Genomic DNA, 21,504 nt, shown 5'->3' with positions numbered 1-21,504 from the left:
CCAATATAGTTGTACAGTACGTGCAGCCCTGCTCACGGCACCATGAGGTAGAGATTATAATCTCTATTTCACACTTGAGGAAACGGAGACTCCGAAGATTAGGTGTGTTTTGCCGTGGTCACTCAGCTAGACGGTGACAGGGAGGAAGGAGGAGGGCCCCGGAGGGCGCTCAGGCTGGTAAGACTCCATGTAGCCTCTCCGCGAGCCAGGCAGCATTTCTCAGCAGCCCCTCAGTGTCAAGTCTGATGCCAAACCAGGTTTAGGTGTGTCCTTCAATGCTCCCTCAGTCTGTGAAGTGGGCCTGCCTGGAAACGGCTGCCAGGAGACCCGGGAACTGAGATCCTACAAACAACAGGGGGTCGCTGCCCCACACCCTACCTCCAGCAGCAGCTGTATTCAGGCTGTGCAAGACCCCGTTCCGGGGCTGCGTTCCTGATTAAGACCTGGGAGCTTGAGGGGCCGGCTTTTCTGAGGTTCCTTTAGGAATGGGAGGCTTAAACACAGTCCTCCCATTATACGTACTGTTTTCCTCCTCCACTTTTCTCTCTGAAGCTCAGTGAAAACGTATGAAGGAAATGAATTTTCTTTCTTTTTAAAATTTCTTGAAATTCAACAAATTTTGGTGTCACCTATAAAATTCCATATACTCGTTGTAGACAAGAAAAAAAAATAGAAGGCAGTTTTAAAAAATACTTATGCTAAAAAAGATTACTTATGATCCTACTGCCTGTTATTTTATTTATTTACATACATGGTCTTGGAATCGTACTTAGCGTTTTAAGGTTGTTTTTAAAAATTATTAATTTATTTAAAGCAATTTGGAAGTAGTTTTACAAACTGTCCCCCATTTTATTACATTACCTTTGAAATTTATTGGATTACTTCCTTTATTGTTGGTCATTGAGGACACATCCAGTGTTTCACTGTTCTGCAGGAGGCTCCATCTAAACCCACACTCTCTGACTCACCACAGACTGTTTCCTTAGGGAAAATCCTAAAAACTGAATTTACAGACCAGGAATATTGAGAGATTGTACTTAATGGCCCTTTGTGGTTTTTATTTTTCTAGTTTGTTATAGCCCTCGGCCCATGGTTATAATCACGTTAGTGCTTGTCTTACTTTTTTCCTTTAACACCTTTATATTAAAAGATGTTATGTATTGAACTAGCATGTTTCATATCAAATAATATCTGCCAGTATATTGTTTACCAATTGAGATTTAGTATTTTTTTATATAGAAATTTTTTCCATTTTATGGCCGCTTCTACTGCCCCTTTCTATTTTGATTCTTATATTGGTTAATTCATTTTTTAGGAAGATTTTTATTTGTTCACGTTACAGAGAGAGAGAGCGCGCAGAAGCAGGGGGAGCAGCAGGCAGAGGCAGAAGGAGAAGCAGACCCCCCCCAACTGAACAAGGAGCCCAAAGCAGGACTTGATCCCAAGACCCCAGGATCATGACCTGAGCCAAAGGCAGACACTCAACTGACTGAGCTACCCAGGCTCCTCACATTGGTTAATTCTTTATAAGACATTCCAAACATCAATATCTGATAAGTATTAAATATGCTTTCTTCTCATTTGTTTGAGGCTAATTTTTAACATTTCACTCTTTAAGCCATCAGAACTTTTATTTGATCAAGGTAACATTTTTTTCTTCAAAATAGTGTTATAGTTATTCCAGCACTGTTTATTGCATATTTGCTCTTTTTCCCCCATTAAATTACGATACATTTAATTACACTACATTTATCTTGCACTAAATCATTATATATACAAACACTAAATATTATGAATACAAACCAAGTATTGGTTTCTTGGCCATTCGTTTTGTCCAACTGATGTACCTGTATTTCCTTGAAGCAGTACGTGCCACTTTCTTTATTAAAGTAAGAGTCATAGGGCTGCTGTAAAAGAATTCTTGTCTGTTCTGGAATTTTCATTTTAAAGACCCCTGTTTTATTGTAAGGAGCTGAAAAATTACTTACAAAGATGTATATGTACATAATTTATCCATGCATCTTCATTATCAAAGGCTTTTGGATATTTTAGATGAATGTAACATAGCACGATAGAATGAAAACATTTACAAATAAGGTAAACTCAGGGGTCGGTTAGGATATGAAATAATTGTCCTAGTGAGCCAGAGTTACAGGAGAATCGGCCCTGTATTATCAGCTCTAAGCATTTGCTTGGCCAAAAGCAAAGAAGGAAATGTGACCAGTTAGAAGATTCCAAGGTTAAGTGATAGAAATGATCTTTTCAGATGTTCTGCTCTCCCAACCCTGAGACCCACACTGGTGGCAAACATTCGAGATGACATCCCTACAAAGGGCGGCCATGGGTGAGTCCCTCCCTCCGTGTGCTTTCGAGATGTTTCTGTGTCACTCTCGCAACACTCTCGTCCAGCACTGTGACAGTGATGCATGCTTTGCTCCCTTCCCACCACCGCGACCTTCCCAAACCCAGCCCTAAACCTCTTCAGGGCTTGTTTTCATAACCCTTGTGATGGGCATAGTGCTTGGAACAGCCAAGGGCTCGAAAATTATTGAAAAAAAAGAAGGAAGGAAGGAAAGGGGGGGAGGAGAGAGTGAAAGAAGGAAACGTCATTGTAATCAACACGCATTGTTTGAAGTTAGCACCGTCATATTTTATTCTTTTTGATGCTATTGTAAATGAACTTGTTCCCCCTCCCCCGCCCCCGATCTCCTTTCCAGGGAGTTTGTTATCTGCATATAGAGAGACAACTGATTTTTATATGTTGATTTTTGTGTGCTACAACTTTACTATATTTATTAGTTTTAAGATTTTTTTGTGATGCCTTTAGGGTTTCTTATATAGAAAACCATGCTGTTGGCAAACAGGGACACTTTTACTTTTTTCTTTCTGATTTGCATGCTTTCATTTCTCGTTCCTGCCTGATTTCTCTGTCTAGGACCCCCCCAGGACTGTGTGAAATAGGAGTGGCAAGAGCAGGCCTCTTTGCGTTGCTCTTGGTATTCGTGGAAAAGATTTCCAGTTTTCACCTTTGAGTCTGGTATTAGCTGTGGACTTTTCATGTGTGGCTTATATATGTTGAGGTACATTCCTCCTATACCTAGTTTATTGAGCATTTTTGTCATGAAAGGCAGTTCAATTTTATCAAACACCTTTTCTTCATCCTTTGAGATGATCATGTGATTTTTACCCCTCATCCTGTTAATGAAGCATATCACATTAATTGATTTTCATATGCTGAACCATCTTTGCATCCCAGGGATAAATACCACTTGGTCATGGTATATGATCCCTTTAATGTGCTGTTGAATTTGGTTTGCTAGGATTTTATGGAGGATTTTGTATCTATGTTCATCAGGGATATTGGCCTGTAGTTCTCTTTCCTTGCAGTGTCTTTGTTGGGCGCGTGTATTTTTCAGTTCAGTTATCTTCAGCGGCCTGTTTGTTAATTTGATACTTTGCCAAAATCTTTTCTGTTTGTTGGCATTTTCGCTTTGTTCATGCATCGTTCTCCTGACCTCAGTAAGCATCGTTATCATGGTTATTTTGAATTCTCCGCTAGGTAAATCGTACATCTCATGTGATTGGGATCAGTTTCTGGAGATTGATCTTGTTCCTTTTGTGGGGGTCGGGGGAGGGCCTATTTCCCTGTTTCTTTTATCCATTTTCCTTGACTGTGTATGTCGGTGTCCGTGCAGGTGCTAAAATAACCACTCCTCCTGGTCTTCGTGGACTGACCTTGTAAAGGAGAAGACCCCCAGCAATATGTCCAGTCAGAGGTTCTGGAGCCCTCCCAAAGCTTTGTGCTTAGCCAGCCTGTTTTCTTTGTTCTTAGCAGCCCCCAGGCAGGCATCCAGCATGTGCCAGGTCCTGTCAGGACTCCGAGGCAGATGAGTCTGAAGCCAATTCCTCAGGCAGCACCCAGAAAAGTTGGATTGTTGAACACCCTGTGCAATTCTTTCCCTCCCCAAAGAGAAGCTGGGATCTGAGAGGTTTAGCCTGTCGGTTCTGGATTGGCAGGAGCAGCAGTGGCGACTAGCTGTGTGTGAGATCAAGTCGCTGTCTTTGTTTGCTGTCACCCCCAGGGGTCTAGTGTCCGTCGGGCCCTGTCAGTGCCCTGACGGGGTCGAGACCAAAGCCGGTTCCTCGGGTAGCACGAGAGAAGGCTGGGACCCGAGCTGTGCCCTCAGTGCTCTCCCTCCAGGGAGCAGCTGGGGCCCGCGGCCTTCACTCTGCACTGAGCCTGAGGGAAGAGCCGTGGGGAGCACCCGCGCCCCAGTTCAAACCACCACTTTGTTCTCTACAACCCCAGGACAAAGCAGGTCTCCAAGACTGGCAGGGTACAAGCCAGGCCCTTGGGTGGCACTTGGCAAAATGGGGACACCGGATTGTGTTCCAGCTCCTTTGCTCCTTGGGGAGAAAGCAGGAGCTGTTCCTTCTTCGACATATGGCTCTGTATGAGGGGCGGGGATGATGGCCAGACCCCGGCTTTCATGTGGCCGGATCTGCACTTGCCCGGGACGTGGGAACCTTTCACCTGGCTTCTGGACTTCTCACTAAGGGTATTGAGCCACGTGCTGCTGTGCATCACGGTGTCTGTGCAAGGAAGGCGTGTTCGGGGCTTCCAATTCCACCATCCGTGATGTCAAGGGAGCCCCAGCCTGTCCTTCTAACTTGTCGCTGGAACCATCCAGGGTCCCACGTTCTGTTCCCATCACTCAGCTTGGTAGGAAGGGGTTTTAAGCTCTTCACCCACTCTCCCCCACCCCAGCCCGACAGTTCACTGTATATGTTCATTTTAATGGCACCAGATGATTTTTATTGTCAAAGTGATGGAATTTTAAGGACGGAATCATTTCCAGTTAATAGTGTGACATTAGTAGCTGATAGATTTAGCTTCAGCCTCAGAAGCTAAGTTCAACTCACTTCTGCTGCCTTCGGCGACGCTATAACTTAGTTCCAAAGGACTGTTTGGAAAGCAGAGCTACCAGCTGCTTGCTCGCTGCTCCTCAGATAAGAGAGGCCCGTTCCCTTCGCTTATTCTCTGACCATAATGTGCTCACAGCATCTGTCAGGACTCATTGCTTACAGAAGAAAAGGACTTCCTTTAAATCAAGTTAAGCATGAAATGAAACTCAAAGCCACTAACTCATGTAACTCGTGCAACTAAGATGTCTTAGGCAAGTTGTCTCAGGGCTCAAACCAAACCCTGTCACCAAGCCTCAGTTTCTCTCCTTTTCTCTCTCTTCACCTCTCAGCTCCGTTCTTGTGCATTGACATCGGTCTTAGGTGGGTCCTTTCCACAGGGCTTCAGCAGTTCTTGCTCTAGATCCTACCAACTCATGAACCCCAGAAGAAAGCTCCCCTTTTCATTTTATTTTTTGCTCTCCAAATAGCTTATAGCCAAAGTCCCAGGATCTGAGGGAGACTCAGTGGCCTGTCTCAGAATCACTCACTCTATCAATGGGGTTAAAATGCTTTCATTGTCCATTCCTACAAATTTAGGGTAGAGGTCAGCCTTGACCCAACTACATGGATCAAGTGTGGACAAGAGGTGGCTACCAAAAGGGGATTGGAGTCATGGAGTTAAAATAAGAAGGGGTGGGTGTTGAGCAGATATAACCATTAATTTTATATGTTAACTTGATGGGGTCCTAGGGTGCCCAGATATTTGGTCAAATTATTTTGGGTATTTCTATGAGGGTGTTTTGGGGTGAGATTAGCATTTAAATTAGTAGATTGAATACAGCAAACTGCTTTCCCAAATGTTGGTGGGCATCACCCAATCAGTCGCAGACCTGAATGAAAAAAAGGCTGACCTACCCCAAGTGAAAAAAAATGCCCCTTATCCCAATACATTTGACCTAGGACATTGGCTTTTTCTTGCCTTGAGACTCAAACCAAGACATCAGCTCTTCTTGGGTCTTAAGGCTGCTGGCCTTTGGATCGGAACTTAGACCATTTGTTCTCGCTTTTCTCAGGCCGTCAGGCGCAGACTGGAACTACACCACCAGCTCTCCTAGCTCTCCAGTTTGTGGACTCACCCTGAAGATCCTGGGGCTTGTCAACCTCCATATTAATGTGAGCCAATGTTTTGTAATAAGTATTTTTTTTAAAAAGATTTTATTTATTTATTTGAGAGAGAGTGCGCAAAGTAAGAGGAGGGAGAGGGGCAGAGGGAGAGAGAGAAGTGACTCCGCTGAGCAGGGAGGATGGTGTAGGGCTTGATGCCAGAACCCCGAGGTCGTGACCTGAGCCAAAGGCAGCCGCTTAACCGACTGAGCCACCCAGGTGCCCCGTAATAAATATCTTTATATTTATAGGTATATCCACCTGGTCCTGTGTCTTTGGAGAACCCTGGTTAATAAAGCAGGCAACACAGTGGAAACTCTCTATACCCTCCATCTCCTCTCTAAACCCCTCTGGTTGTTGGTGGTGTGTTTTTGGTTTTTGTCTTGTGGTTTTTTTTTTTTTTTTTTTTTTTTTTTTTTAGGCCCTGTGTTCTATCTACCTGCATCATCTCCTTCCTATCCCCGAAATATGTGGCTGGCCTGGTCCAGAGCTCATCCTTAACCTTTCCTTTGGAGTTCTCCCTTATTTTATTCTTGAAGAACGAGGAATCACCTACGTTATAGTCTCACGAGGCACTGGCGTTCCTCACATCGACTCATTCTGTTTCCACATAGACTTCTCTAGCTTCTCTATCTTTAAGGAAGAAAGCACACTTTCCTTTTTGTGTGTGTGTACCCACTATGTACAAAATACTCTTAAATGTTTCATATAATATGGATAAGAAGTACTTGGTTCTTTCTCACAAACAAGACAAGAGTCAGATAATCATGGTTCCTTTCTCCCCTCTGCTAACCTACCTATCTATCTTCCTTCCTTCCTTCCTTCCTTCCTTCCTTCCTTCCTTCCTTCCTTCCTTCCTTCCTTTTAAAATATTTTATTTATTTATTCATGAAAGACACAGAGGCAGAGAGAGAGGCAGGGGGAGAAGCAGGGGGAGAAGCAGGCTCCCTATGGGGAGCCCGATGCTAGACTCAATCCCAGACCCCAGGATCACGCCCTGAGCCAAAGGCAGATTCTCAACCACTGAGCCACCCAGGTGCCCCTAACCTTGCTTTCTTATTCATCTCTGATCAGACAGTTCATGATATTTTTAAAAGCTCTATTTTGTCCCCAGTCCTGCTTTTAGAGTAGTAATTATGTGCCATGACCAGCTGGAATAAAGCCGAGTGACAATTAGAAAGAACAGTGGAATTAGCTTGAGTAGTGAGTTAGTGGGAAGCAGGGTGAGAGCTGGTCCCCCTGGGTGGTCAGCACCCCCAAAGTAGGGTCAAGACCAGAGATGGTGTTGTGCCTGGCTGAGGAGTGACATCAATTACAAATGTAGCAGTAAGACCCACCCCCAAAAAGTCTGGGTTACCTCGTAGAAGCCAGTCTGGCGTGCTGGAAAGGATCAGATCTGGTGCCACCATGATCCTAACGTGAGGATCACTTTTCGGAGTCTGCTTGAGCCCTCAAGGCTGACTTCATGGTTGTGCTAGCTCAGTGCCGTCCCTCCAACCCCAGGCTTGGGATGGCCCCAGAGGGGGATGGTGCTCTGCTCTCCCTGTCTTGAAATTCTTAATGACTTTTTTTTAAAAAGAGATTTTATTTATTTATCCATGAGAGACACACAGAGAGAAAGAGAGAGAGAGAGAGAGACAGAGGCAGAGACATAGGCAGAGGAAGAAGCAGGCCCCATGCAGGGGGCCCTATGTGGGACCCAATCCCAGGTCTCCAGGACCAGGCCCCGGGCCGAAGGCGGCACCAGATGCTGAGCCACCCGGGCACCCAACCTAATGACTTGAATAAGGACCCAGCACTTTCATTTTACACCAGGCCTTGCAAATTTGTAGCTGGCCCAGTGGGCCAGGTCGGTGGTTCCATCGGATCCCTGGGTTTCTTCTATGGAATGAGGGACTCAGAGCCCTTTCAGTTTAGGAAAAAATAGGTTAACTGTTAACAGAGCTAAAAGGAGGCCTGTGTGTTGGAGGACATCTCAACGTCTTTAGTATGTTTATGTGCTTTGTCATTTCCAGGAAGGGGATGTGAAAGTCATTTTCTCAACTATTTGGCCACAAAGCCCCTCTACTTTTTCTTCAAGTGTCTCACATACCAAGTGTTACACCTAATACATCCTGGGGAACACTGACCTCAGTGTTCGCGTGGCGGGCCGTCATCTCTAGCAACCTTGACTTTTTTTATTATTATGAGTCATGTATGGAGAGTGGAGATGGGAGGGTAGGAAACAAAACTGGAACCAAGGAGTGAGGATATGCTATTTCATGCCCTACAAATCTGTTGCAAGGAAAAGTTACACTCTTCTAATCTCCCCAAAGCCCATGTAAACCCAGCATTTTCCTCCTCTGAATCTTCGCTTATGTTGTTTTGTCTGCCTAAACGCTCTGCTTTCCCTTCTTCTAGGAAATTACTGTTGTTCCTTTTTCCAAAATACATCTCAAATTTATCTACCTTTGTATCTCCCAGCTTCACTCTTACGTAAAAGACATCATCACAGGTGGACTGATGTTATTGTCTCCTAACTCACCTCCCGGCTCCAGCACATGCTCCACGTGACACCCTGACTTGACTTCTCTTTTCAAAATGTAAATTGACCTCATGCCCCTGCCCAGCTTAACCCTCTTCAAAACTCCTGTTACAATTAGGAGAAAATCCAGACTCCTTCCCAAGGCCAAATACCTGACAAGACCGGAACCTCACCTACTTCTCCAGCCTCTTCTCAAGCTGGCCTGTCCATCGCTCTCATCCTCCAGGCACAGCGACCTTTTGAGTCTTCCTTGATGATCCCACATTCTTTTTCTTTTTAGGAACTTTTACTTACTGCTCACGGTATCTTGAACATTCCAACCCCTGCTTTCCAAGTGACTGGTTCTTCCTCATTCCTCAGATTGTGCTGAAAGCCAATTCCTTAGTAAGACCTTCTCTGACTGCTTTGCCAAGCTAGATAGATCCCCTCACCTACCCCCACCATGCCCACCCCAGCTAGATTGCTACCTCAGTGCCTACTGCTCATTCAATTCCCAGTCCATAATGAGCCATAATTAATTGTTTACTTGTTCATTGTCTAATTTATCTCTAGATTGCAGACGCCTGGAGGGCAAGGATTATGTCCCTCTTGTGTCTCCAGTTCTTAGCACATGCCTAGATGTTCCCTGAATGTTTACTGACTCAATGACTGACCAACTGAATCCCTAAAGGTCTATATCAAACGCTTCCTATCCATAATGTCTTTCCTGACCTTTTCCAATCGGAAGTGAGTCTCTTTTGTTTAAATTTGAGGACCTCTTTAGCTGTACTCCTTTTTGGCATTCCCATTTGTTTCTTAGCATTATTTGTGGGTGTATCGTATCTTCCTCGTTCCTCGAGTTCCTGGAGCTGTATCTCCATAATCTTTTTATTTATTTATTTATTTATTTATTTATTTATTTATTATTTATTTATTTTTTAAGATTTTATTTATTTATTCACGAGAGACACACACACAGAGAGAGGCAGAGACACAGGCAGAGGGAGAAGCAGGCTCCATGCAGGGAGCCTGAAGCGGGACTCGATCCTGGGACTCCAGGATCACACCCCAGGGCTGAAGGCAGCGCTAAACTGCTGAGCCACCCGGGCTGCCCTCCATGATCTTTTTATGCCCCCGCTATGCCCGGCACAAAATAGGTACTCTGTAAATTCTGATTGAATTGATTTGAGTAATTGAGAGGACTTTCAATAAAAGAAGCAACAACAACAAAAAAAATGCCAGAGAGGTTTATTTAAAAATAAAACTACAATAAGCCCTGGACTCCTTGCCAAAAATGGGCATGCTTCCCAGACGTTTTAGAGGTCTTGGAGGATAGCCTAAACACCAATCTCCACTGATCCAAATCAACTTCATTAAACACTCCCTGGGCCTGAGAGATGGATGGCGTGTGAACCGAGCCCTGACAGGTAGGGAGGAGACATCTCCTGCCTCCAGGTGTTGTTCCTGGCCTCAATTAATGGCCCTGCCATGGATACGTTCAAGGAGGAAACCACCGTGGTCATGAGGACTGAGTGGTGCCTCTTTCTGGATCTTTTGGAAGTTCCCTCCAACTGAGGAGGAAGCCAGCACGTATGTGCATGAGTGGGATTGTAACGAAGACTTAGGGAAACAGGAAGGTGTCTATTCTGGCCAGAACACTCAGATGTGAGTGACCATCTCACATTCGAGGTCATTTTTTTTCTTATCTGTAAAAGTACCGATATGTAACTCACAGGGTGTGGGAGTACCAGTTAAGATAATATGTCTTAACCTTATATACTTAGAGTAGGTGGTACGTACATGTTAAGTTCCTTCCTTTCTCCCCTTCCATTCCATTGGAGAGCTCTACCTGTGACCTCCAGGGTGGACCACTTCGGGGTATGCAGCTGGAATCTGTGGAAAGGGGAATAGTAGACTGATACGTATACGTATGGATGTGTGTCTGCATGTGGCTCATATAAATATGTTATATAAAGGGAAGCTTTTATTTGGTATGCATTTTGATATAGTAAGTGGACAGCAAAATGATGTGCAATCGGCATCTGTGACCTTTGCACCCACAAGAGAATGTGACTGGAATCTTGATCTCAAAATGGATAGAGATGAGTTGCCAGACTGATGTTAGCCCATAGAGAGAAGAGTTCCACAACCATAAGAGGGCAAACAAAAATAAACGTTCTTACTCAAGCCAAGAATAAGAACGTACTTAATCTGAGGCAGACAGATGAGCCGCAGTAGAAAAATCAGAATTTCTTGTTTAAAGATTGCTCAATAGCCAGAGTGAGGAATTTCCACTGGTAGATGTGGAAAGCTTTTCACGTCAGTCTCCAATATTTATTAAACGAGCATGGGAAATGGGTGTCTCAGTGAGTACCTGTGTTAGCTTGCTAGGGCCGCCATAACCAAGTACCACGAACTGGGGGGCGTAAACAACAGGCACTTATTGTCTCACAGTTCTGGAGTCTAGAAGTCAGAAATCAAGATGTCAGTGGGATTGGTTCCTTCTGAGGCCTGTAAAGGAGGGATCCGTGCCAAGCCGTTCTCCTTGGCTTGTTGGTGGCTGTCTTCCCCCTGTACCTGCACATCATCTTCCCTCTATGTGCATCTGTCTCCACACGGCCCCTCATTATAAGGACACTAGTCATAAGGAATTAGGGCCCACACTAATGTCCTCATTTTAACTTGATTACCTCTGTCAGGCCCCTATCTCAAATTCGGTTACATTCTGAGGAATTGGGGGGGGGGGGGATTAGGACTTCAACATAGGAATTAGGGGTAGGGCTAGAGGATACAATTTAGTTGAATTTCTTTTTTTTTTTTTAAAGATTTATTTATTTATTTATTCCTGAGAGACAGAGAGAGAGAGAGAGAGAGAGGCAGAGACACAGGCAGAGGGAGAAGCAGGCTCCATGGAGGGAGCCCGATGCGGGACTCGATCCCGGGTCTCCAGGATCAGGCCCTGGGCTGAAGGTGGCGCTAAACCGCTGAGCCACCCGCGCTGTCCAATTTAGTTGAATTTCATAACAGTTCTAAAACTTGAAAGTCTCTGCTAGATGCTATGCTTCTAGCTCAGCAAACGAGGGATCAAGTCACAGGATGGTCATTTTTGTGTCTCTGATGATTAGGTTCCGGACACAGGTATGGAAAACAAGATCACTTGGATACAGAAAACTTGTAGGAGGGACTCACTGAAGGTTGAGGGAGTACTTGAAAATGTAAATATGATGTGATATGACCAGTAGATGTGATGCGACAGGTTCACATAGGGACCAACTGAAGCAAGTGCACAGAGGACCACCGAGGCATGCATCCACCAGGGGATTATTCCCACAACAGCCTGACTTCAGTTTCCAGGAAATGATGCTTCTGGCGCTTGATCTGTGGGCCTTGCATAAGCCGATCTCTACCTATAGCATTCCCTCCATTCTCTCATTATAAATGGGCAAGAGATCCAAAAAGAAAACCCAAACTACAGTAAACACACAAACATAAAACCCTCAGAAGATCATATATGTCCAGGAATATTAGAAGGAATTTGAGGCAAATAATAGATGGAATTTGAATGATAGCTGTCATTGAAAATAGCTCTTTATTTATTTATTCATTGAAAAGAGCTCTTTAAAGTGTCGCTTAATTGACTTTTAAATGGCATGTGAACTGGATAGGCATTGTGGGATTCTTCTGCATTTCTTTTTTTTTTTTTTTTTTTTGCATTTCTTTTATGATTGTAAGATGTGGGAAATAATACATTGATTTGTTTTACTGTTAACATTGTTAAAAAGGACACAATGTCGAGGAAGGAGATTCTTGGGGAGAAATGGCCAAGTGCCCGACATTCAACACTTTAATAACGGCCAACGCAGCAAAGGGGTAGGGAACCAATGTAACAAGTTCCAGAACGTTGATATTTCAGAGCAACCTCCCCAACCATTTGTTTCTTCCCTCCTCCATCCCACTAACACAGTGGCGCAGTGGCAAAGGGCCATTTATTAGATGAGGCCATTTATAAGATGAAACAGTGAAGTTTCTTCGGAGTAGGGACCCGTTGGGTCATTGAGGGAAGACGCAGGCTGGGAAGGGGGAAAGCACGGGCCCCACAGGCCTTGGTGAGGATGGCTGGGTGTTGACACAGCAGGACGTCAGGACGTCCTTGGTGGAGGGCTTCGGCCTTCTTTCAGCAATGAGCTCATCCCTTCACGTAAAGGCAGGCCGGAGCCCTCTAAAATCTTCCCTGGAGCTTAACCAATGGATTTGAACATGCTTATCAAAATGACTGCATAAATATTTTTCTTTGCCCGTTTCAGCGCATGCTAATCAGAAAGGCTCTTTGAAAACAGTATTTTTATCTGTACCTCAAATTCATCCATACCCATTAGCTGCTCAATTAGGCGCAACAAACTTAGTTGCATGCCAGGGGCTTAATTTAATTTGCCTGGGATAAGCAGTTGGCTATAACTGTGCAACCCTGTGTTTTTTTAGAAATTAAAGCAGAGTAGCGAAGCAAAAACTAAAAATACGGTGTGGAAATTGAAGCAGACCATAATTCATCTTGTGTGGAAATGCAAAGCGATTTAGTAAGCAGTGTGCAGGTATGTTAGTCACATCTTCCCAACTCGCTCACTTTCCAGTTACTGCTTGTTCTTTCTGTTGTTTTTTTGCTCTGTGGATTCTACAGCTGAGCAACTCAAGTGACATCAGTTCGTGATGATAAAAAGAAGCTTTTTTTTTTTTTTTAAATCGTGGCTGGGTGGGTGTTTAGGTCAGGGAAGAACAGAGCAAAATAAAAACTGTCTTTATAAATCCTTTATAAATAATGTAATTTTCTTGGTTTCAGATCATAAGTTGTATTCATTTGCTTTTCAGTTATCCTATAATGTACTTAAGTGTTTCTAGGTAGTGAGACACATTTGGCCTAAGTGCAATAGGGGAAAAATTTTTAATTTTGCCAAAAAAAAAAAAAACAAAAATAAAAACAAAAACCAACCCAGATTCTTTTGTTTTTCATTCAAAACAACATCCACAATCCACAGTTCTTATGAAAGGGAAATGGCAAAGTTGATTCTTGACGGTGCATACAATATTTAGGTAGGAGGCACCTGCCTAGAAAAGCAGTGGAATCCAGAGCAAAGCCTATTTCCTCTGTGTGTCACTCCCTGACACACGTGTTGTGTGGAAAAGCAGGAAGACCCTCAGATGGGGTGTGAGAGGCTCAGGGTGTGAGTTCTGCTCTGGGGCCGGTGTTAGCTGTGTGGCCGTGTGATGAGGTGGAAGGAGTACCGTGTGGGATGCAGGCCACAGCCTGGCTTTATCGGAGGGGGAAGGTGTGAACGTGGCGACTTATTTCCGGGGCCCAGGGAATGTGCACGGTGGGAGGCAGGTTGAGAGGGATTTGGGGGTGAAGAGTCGGGGGCCCTGCGTAGGGGCTGCGAGGAGCATGTGCAGAGGGGAAGCCCTGGCGGGCGAGTGCAGCGTGGGCGCAGGGACCAGGGCGTGCAACTGCTGCTGGGGGTGACCACCCCGCCATCAGGGCCAGTGGGATGTCAGAACCCCGGGAGCCAGGCCCGGGAGGAGCGGGGGCACCTCTGCTCTGTGTAGAGCCGGGACCCCCTGCCAGGGCCCAGGGTGGGGATGGTCCACACAGCTGCCGAGGGTGGAGCGGGGGCAGCTGAAGACACAGCCGAGGGAGGAGGGAGCCCGTCTGGGTGCCGGGGCCCTGGATTGCCCGTGGGCCGCGCCTGTCCCGCAGGAAGCAGGGACGGAGGGCAGCGGCCGGCGGGCCATCACTCCAGGGGGCTTGCTGGCCTACCTGCCTGGGGAGCTGCTGCCAGGGACGTGCCAGGGCCCACGGACATGACTTAGGTTAGGAAGTTAACAAAGGATGAATTTTAGGCGTCTTTCTGGAAGACACAGCCTGGTGGTAAGCCCCCTGGACCGTGAGATAGCCTGTTGGCGGGAAGGGGCGGGGAGGCATCGTGGAGGGTATTTAAGCCCGACCAGCTGAAGCGCCCGCCGGGGTCCCCTCCGGAGGGGCCCCTGCAGATGTGGCCAGCGCCGATGTCCGGGCTCCCGAGCCCTCCTTGCATTGGGAAGTGCCGGGGCCATCCCCTGGCCCCGGCCTCCCCGGCCTCCTCGTCTCCCCTCCCCCTCTGGTTCATCCGTGGAAGAAGATGAGCCTATTTATTTTATTTTATTTTATTTTATTTTATTTTATTTTATTTATTTATTTATTTATTTATTTATTTATTTATTTATTTGAGTTAAATTTGCCAACATGTAGCATAACACCCAGTGCGATGAGCCTATTTTTAAAGAACAAGTCAGGTAGTGGCAGAGATTTAAAAAAAAAAAAAAAAGGAAAGAGAAAACTCTGTTGAAGAAAGACAGCTCCCCACGTCCTGATGTACGTTAGGGACAGCGCTGCCAGTGCCAGAGCAGGTGCCGCGGGCTGGGCCCGGGGAGCGTCGTGGGCCGTGCGCGCCCCACAGCGGTGTCCACGGTGTCCACGGCGGCCTGCGCTCGGGCCGGGCCCCGCCAGCTGGGATTCCAGGCCCCCCGGCCGCCCAACTCGCTCCCCGGTGGCCCTCCTTGCAGGATGGACTGTCCTTCTAGGACAGTCGCTGGACAGGGGCCATGCCTGGGGGCACCGGCCGAAGGCAAGGGGCCCACGCAGCCTGCATGGCAGTCAGGCCGCCCGTCAGCTCGGGCTCGGGGCGAGCCTAGCCAGGGAAAAGGCGGGTGCAGATCAAAGTTGAAAACGTTCCTTTTGAATGGATTTGTCACAAGTTTGCCTTCCTTAATTTCCAGATGCCACCAAACTGGTGGCTTTGAATCGGCGTCCCCAGGGTGGTGCTTCCCCTGCCTATGCTGACACGGCCGCTGCGTGGAAAAGCCGAAAGAGCGGGGAAGGGGCCTCAGGAGCTCAGGCTAGGAGTCCTGGCTCTGACAGTTGTATTAGCTGCTTGATTTCTGACACGTTGCTGAACCATATTGTCTAGTTTCCTGGTGTGTGAAAAGGTGAAAAACAACAACAACAAAAAATCCCGATGTTTCATCCATAGCCCACAGGGTTAAGCTCTGCTAAATGAAGAAAAAAAAATGGAAGCAATTAGTATATTTATTCTGAGAGGAAAGCACTTAGATTAGAAAAACTTGCCCTATGGAAGCCGAGTCCTCTCTCCATTTAGGGACTAGAGCTTACCCTCTTCCCCTAGGCTCCGGCATTCCTTATTCTCCATCCCTGACTGTCCTAGTTCAGGCTGCAGCAATGATCTCGTGACCTGGGGGCCGAGACAGCAGAGGTGTATTGCCCACGGGCAAGGGGCTGGGATGTCGAAGCCCAAAGGGCTGGCAGGTCCGCTTTCTGCCGAGGGCCCTCCTGGTCTGCGCTGGACTCCTTGCGGTATTCCCCTATGGCAGAGAGACGGGATTTCTCTCCTGTATCTTCTTAAATGGGCCTTGATCCCATTCATGAGAGCTCCACCCTTGTGACTTAGTCACCTCTCAAAGCGTCCATCCCCTCGTTCCATCACATTAAGGAATAGGGCTTCAACGTACATCTTCTGGAGACACACACACACACACACACACACACACATACAGTGCATAGCACTTGCCACCGATTTTCTCCTCTCTACTGGATGAGTCCCACAGGCTTGCACTTAACAATATTTCTAATCCTAAAACAAACTATAGAGCCCAAAACAATACTTTGAGTCATGTCTTCTCCCGCCCTTCCACCCACTGCCTACTTGCACGACTCTCTTTGCTAACACAACACCAACAGTTGTCTGTATACCCTGCTTCCACTCCATCAGTTGTCAGTGCCGTGTTGGACTCATTCCCTCGGGTCTTGTCCTCCCCAGTCTTTGAAACCATCATGGCAAAGTCTTCAATCACTTCCCTGTTACCGAATCTACTGGCCGCCTTACAGCCCATGAACTTCCGTGAACTTTTGGCCTCGTTGGCATCCACCTTCACTCTGGTTTTTGAAACCCTCTTCACTTGGCTTCTGGCCATCACGAGGGCCTGATATTCATTCTAGGACCTCCGCTACTTCTCGGGCTTCTCTGCCGGTTCCATCTCTTCCTTCTGGCCACTATTCTAGGGTGCTCCGGGGCTCACGTCTCAGATCTCTGTCTCCTCTCTGTCCGCAGGTGATTGCATCTAGTGTCATGACTCTCAGCATTATGTGCTCCTGTCTCCACCCTCAGCCCCTCCTCTGAGCTCCAGACTCACATCGAGGTACGTTGTCGGCATCTGCAACATCTAATCACTTCTCAAACTCAGCACGTACAATAAATCTACTCAGTTATTCAGGTCAAAATGACAGTAGACTGTTGATCTTCTGCTTCCTCCATTTCCTAGATTGTGCGCATAAGCAAATCCTGTCCGCTCTTCAGATTTCATCTCAAATCGAACCACTCCTCAGTTGGAAGACTACCATTCTATTGCTTCACCATCTGCTCTCATTTAGTGCCGAAGCTTCCTAATGCATTGTCTTGCTTGAGCTTGAGGCGGCCCCAAATCCAATGCATTACTCGTGACCTGGCGGCCGAGACAGCAGAGGTGTATCAAAGCGTCCATCCCCTCGTTCCGTCTCTAATGCATTACTATCATTCTGAGAGGATGACGAAATTCAATGAATGACGAAATTCAAATTCTTTATCGAGCCAACGAGTCCCATATAATTTGCCTTCTACCTACCTCTCTAATCTGATCTCCTACTTCTCTGCCCATTATATGGTCTCTTTGGTCATGTGAGCTTTCTTAGTTCCGCGAACACACGAGGCTCACTTGGATAGGATCCTTGCAATTTCTCTTCCCTCTGTCTGAAGGTTGCTTCCAGAACTTCGAAAGAGTTTTCATGCAGACTCTTTCCCTGACCAACCTATCTCAGATAGTCCTTGCCCCCCACTGTCTTACCACAACCCCTCAACCTGATTCTATTTGCAGGGCATTTATCGGTGTCCGCGAAGTTATACCTTTTTTGTTTTCCCTTGCTTTTCTCTGTTGACCAATAAATATAAGTTCCTGATTAAGTTTACCACTGGATCTCCAGTACCTAGACTAAACCTGGCATACAGTAAGTACTCTGCCATAGTATGAATGCTTTTGTCCCCGTCTCCCTGTGCCCCTCCCACCAAATTCATATGTTGAAATCCTAACTCTTCAAAACTATGGTATTAGTAGGGAGAGCCTTTAGGAGGTGATTAGGTCATGTAGGTAAATCCACCATGAATGGAATCCGTGCTCTTATAAAAGAGATCCCACAGAGCTCCCTCACCTCTTCTACTGTGCGAGGACATACAGAGAAGATGCCAGCTCTGAGTCAGGAAGAGGGCCCTCACCAAAATGTGGCCATGTCGGCTAGTTGATCTTGAACTTCCCAGCCCCCAGCGCTATGCGAAATCTCTGTTGCTTATTATTTTTTAATTTAAATTTATTTTTTATTGGTGTTCAATTTGCCAACATACAGAATAACACCCAGTGCTCATCCCGTCAGGTGCCCCCCTCAGTGCCCGTCACCCATTCACCCCCACCCCCCGCCCACCTCCTCTTCCACCACCCCTAGTTCATTTCCCAGAGTTAGGAGTCTTTTATGTTCTGTCTCCCTTTCTGATATTTCCCACTCATTTTTTCTCCTTTCCCCTTTATTCCCTTTCACTATTTTTTATATTCCCCAAATGAATGAGACCATGCTTATAAGCTACCCAGCCCGTGGGGTTTGTTACAGCAGCCTGAACAGACTAACATGTGCTCCGTAGTGATTTTTATTTTTCTTTGCGCCTTGCTAATTCACCACATCTTTTACATTTCTTTAAAAATTGTTTTTGTTATGTTTGACTTTTGATGCATAAGGAAACCAGGCCTTCTTTATGGAGCCAGAAGATGCCTGCTGTACTGGCTAATTTCAACATGCTGTTCTTTATTCTCATGGTTGAGTAGCAGTATTTGTTTGGTGGCTGATTCTTTATGACTCCTGTGTTTTTCCTCCCTGAGGACTCCTAGATATGTCAGTGTATCATAGATCACAAGAGGAAATGACCACTTGTGTGTGCTTTGGAATTGGCTTTTTGATGAAACTATAAAAAAAATCTGGGTTCTTTTTTTTATTGGTTATCTTTTTTTTTCTTTTTTTATTATTTTTATTTTTATTTATTTATTTATTTTTTTGGTCATCTTGAAACACACATGTGTCAGTATGGGGAGGTGGGTTGAAGCAATTAGACTTGAGAGTAGAGGAGAGTGAGCTGACAAAAGAGTAAGCCAGGTTGATGCTTGGTCCCAGCACAGCTAAGAACGCAGAACTGAGGGCCTGGTGCACAGACTGATATAATGCCTTGGGGCAGACCAAAGAAGGCTGGTTGCTGCACAGCGGGGAGGCTAGTGAAGGCCAATGGCAAGGCAGGAGAGGTGATCATGGGACTGAGCCAGAGGAGTACAAAGCAGTCTGCAGAACAGAGGACACGGTGGCAGAGGAAAAACACACTTCCACTGGTGTCCCCCAGTGGGGGACAGATAGCTGTCTGGTCCCCCAGATAGCTCTTTGGAGCTTTGGAGCTCTTTGGAGCACTAACCACATGCTTCATCCAATGTAACTGATCATTTACAAAGAGCCCACATCTTCCAAGCTTTGTGATTAGAGGCTAAAAGATTCGTTCTGTGTCTTCCAAGGGCTCACACTCTGATGTGTGCGTTGACCTTGATAAACCCATGTGCATAACAAATCTTCATTAAACTAAGTAAATTTGGTTTAACTTTAGAAGATAAAGATAATGGAAATTGGTTGAGGTTAGGGGACAAAAGAAGGTTAAACCGAAGAGAGAAAATTTGAAGAGGTAAGGTGCCTCCTTGAAAATAAAAAAAAATCTCCTTTTTAGTTTTTCATTATTATTTCAGTATTTATCAAAGGCTTCCTCGGTGTATCTGGTGAGTGCTTCACTGTCAACAGGGAGATTTTTCCCTTTTTCTTTAGCTCACATCAGCAAAAGAGCCAGGATGATGAAATAGGAAATCTGAAGTCAGTTAGATAGGCACATTATTTCCAGGAGTGTCTGAAAAATTTTATACAGGAGAATTTTAGATGTAGGCAAACGTGTATAAATGCTGTTCTTATCTCCTGTGCTCTTCTTATTTTTTTTCCTTTTTTTTTTCCCCCAGGACTCCTTGGAGAAGTTTGCATGACATTCTGTTTGACGTAAAATCAGCATGTGTCCCAAGTAAATCAACAACAGCTGTTTTAAATAGCAGATTGTATCCCAAAATATCATTATGAACGAAGGGAAGAATTGCTTGGATGCTTAGGTTTTCAGATTACACTGATGGGATCCTAGCATCTGGACATGGTGGCCATGGGTAGATAGAGTTCAAGTTGCCTGAGACATGGCAAGCTATTTAACAGAAGATGTGACCTTTGGGGGGAATTTTAATATGATCTCAGGGTTAGAGATGCCAGGAAGAAAGGAGCCCAGCTACACTGCAAGGAGTCATGCTTCAGTTACTTGAAGCTTTTACTTGGAGTCTTGGGGATTTCTCTGAATGGGCCAGCAAAGCCGTTCAATAACAGATGGTCCCCCCAAACACCCACATCAGTGTTCTAGCAAATCTTCAGTACCAAGAATTTGTTGTATAATAGGATGGCCTAATTGTATTGTGCAATGTTACTGAAAAAGTTTCTGTTCTGTGACTTAAAGAATGTTTTAGATTCAGGACAGAACCAGCTCTACCTTCAGTCTCTTGCATTGCCTCCCATTCATCGGGATTCCTTTGACAATGACTGTGGCACCCCCCCTACTTGGATATCAAGCCTAAGAGAAAGGGTTAGGCATTTCTTCTTCACCTCCTAACAATTGCCTCTGAGCAATATATTTCCTTTCCACATCCTGCCAAATGCAGGCGTTACCTGATGAAACTGTTCCACTGAATTGCACAAAGCTTCAGACTGTGGGTGGCTCATGCATATCTCAGGAGCTTCAGAGCAGACCCAGTGTGTCTTACCCATGCAGGCAGCACTTCCCTGGGGAGCCTCCTTTCTGCCTTATTTTGTAGGCTTGCTAAGGGGCATTGCACCAACTTTCACTTCTAAGAGCTCCCTCCCTGAATGAGCAGAGTTGTCCACTGGGCACTGCTTTATAAGTCCCTGTGCACCTCGTACTGACTGGGATGGCTACTTAAAAAAAATCAAAGGAATGCCTGGGTGGTTCAGTGGTTGAGCATCTGCCTTTGGCTCAGGGCGTGACCCCGGGGTCCTGGGATCAAGTCCCACATTGGGCTTCCTGCATGGAGCCTGCTTCTCCCTCTGCCTGGGTCTCTGCCTCTCTCTCTCTCTCTGTATGGGTCATTCATCAATAAATATCTTTATTAATTTATCTTTATTAAAGATATTTAAATTAAACAAAATCTTTATTAAAAAAATCAGAAAATAATATGGGTCATTCATCAATAAATATCTTTATTAATTTATCTTTATTAAAGATATTTAAATTAAACAAAATCTTTATTAAAAAAATCAGAAAATAATAAGTGTTGGCAGGATGTAGAGAAACTGGAACCCTTGTGCACTACTGGTGGCAATGTTAAATGGCACAGTTGCTGTGGAAAATAGTATGGTCATCCCTGAAAAAATTAAAAATGGAATTACTATGTGATCTCATAATTCCACTTCTGGATATATATCCAAAACAGTTGCAAGCAGGATCTGGAAAAACGATCTGTGCACCCACATTCATTGCAGCAACATTCACAATAGCCAAAAAGTAGAAACAGCCCAAGTGTCCATCGGTAAATGGAGGGATAAACAGAATGTGGTATATACATACAATGGAATAGTACTCAATCTTGAAAAGTAGGGAGATTCTAACAGATGCTACAGCACAGATGAAACTTGAGGACATTGTCCTAAGTGAAATAAACCAGCCACAAAGCAGACAAAT

At 45.4% G+C, this 21,504-nt stretch overlaps 1 long non-coding RNA gene across 2 annotated transcripts; it reads left to right on the top strand.

Annotated features, from left to right (window-relative positions):
* The first annotated feature begins 115 nt into the window (after positions 1–115).
* Positions 116–20,902, top strand: LOC144291973 (uncharacterized). 2 transcript variants are annotated; one of them, XR_013359517.1, is made up of 5 exons: positions 116–177; positions 1,343–2,344; positions 5,979–6,078; positions 16,726–16,813; positions 19,733–20,902. It is a non-coding gene; the product is annotated as an uncharacterized LOC144291973 (long non-coding RNA). The 2 variants fall into 2 exon arrangements; XR_013359523.1 differs by lacking the exon at positions 16,726–16,813.
* Positions 20,903–21,504: the final 602 nt, after the last annotated feature.

The sequence above is a fragment of the Canis aureus genome, chromosome 2, assembly GCF_053574225.1.
Source record: "Canis aureus isolate CA01 chromosome 2, VMU_Caureus_v.1.0, whole genome shotgun sequence".
NCBI classification, from domain to species: Eukaryota; Metazoa; Chordata; class Mammalia; order Carnivora; family Canidae; genus Canis; species Canis aureus.
This window is presented reverse-complemented; position numbering and strand designations above follow the sequence as displayed.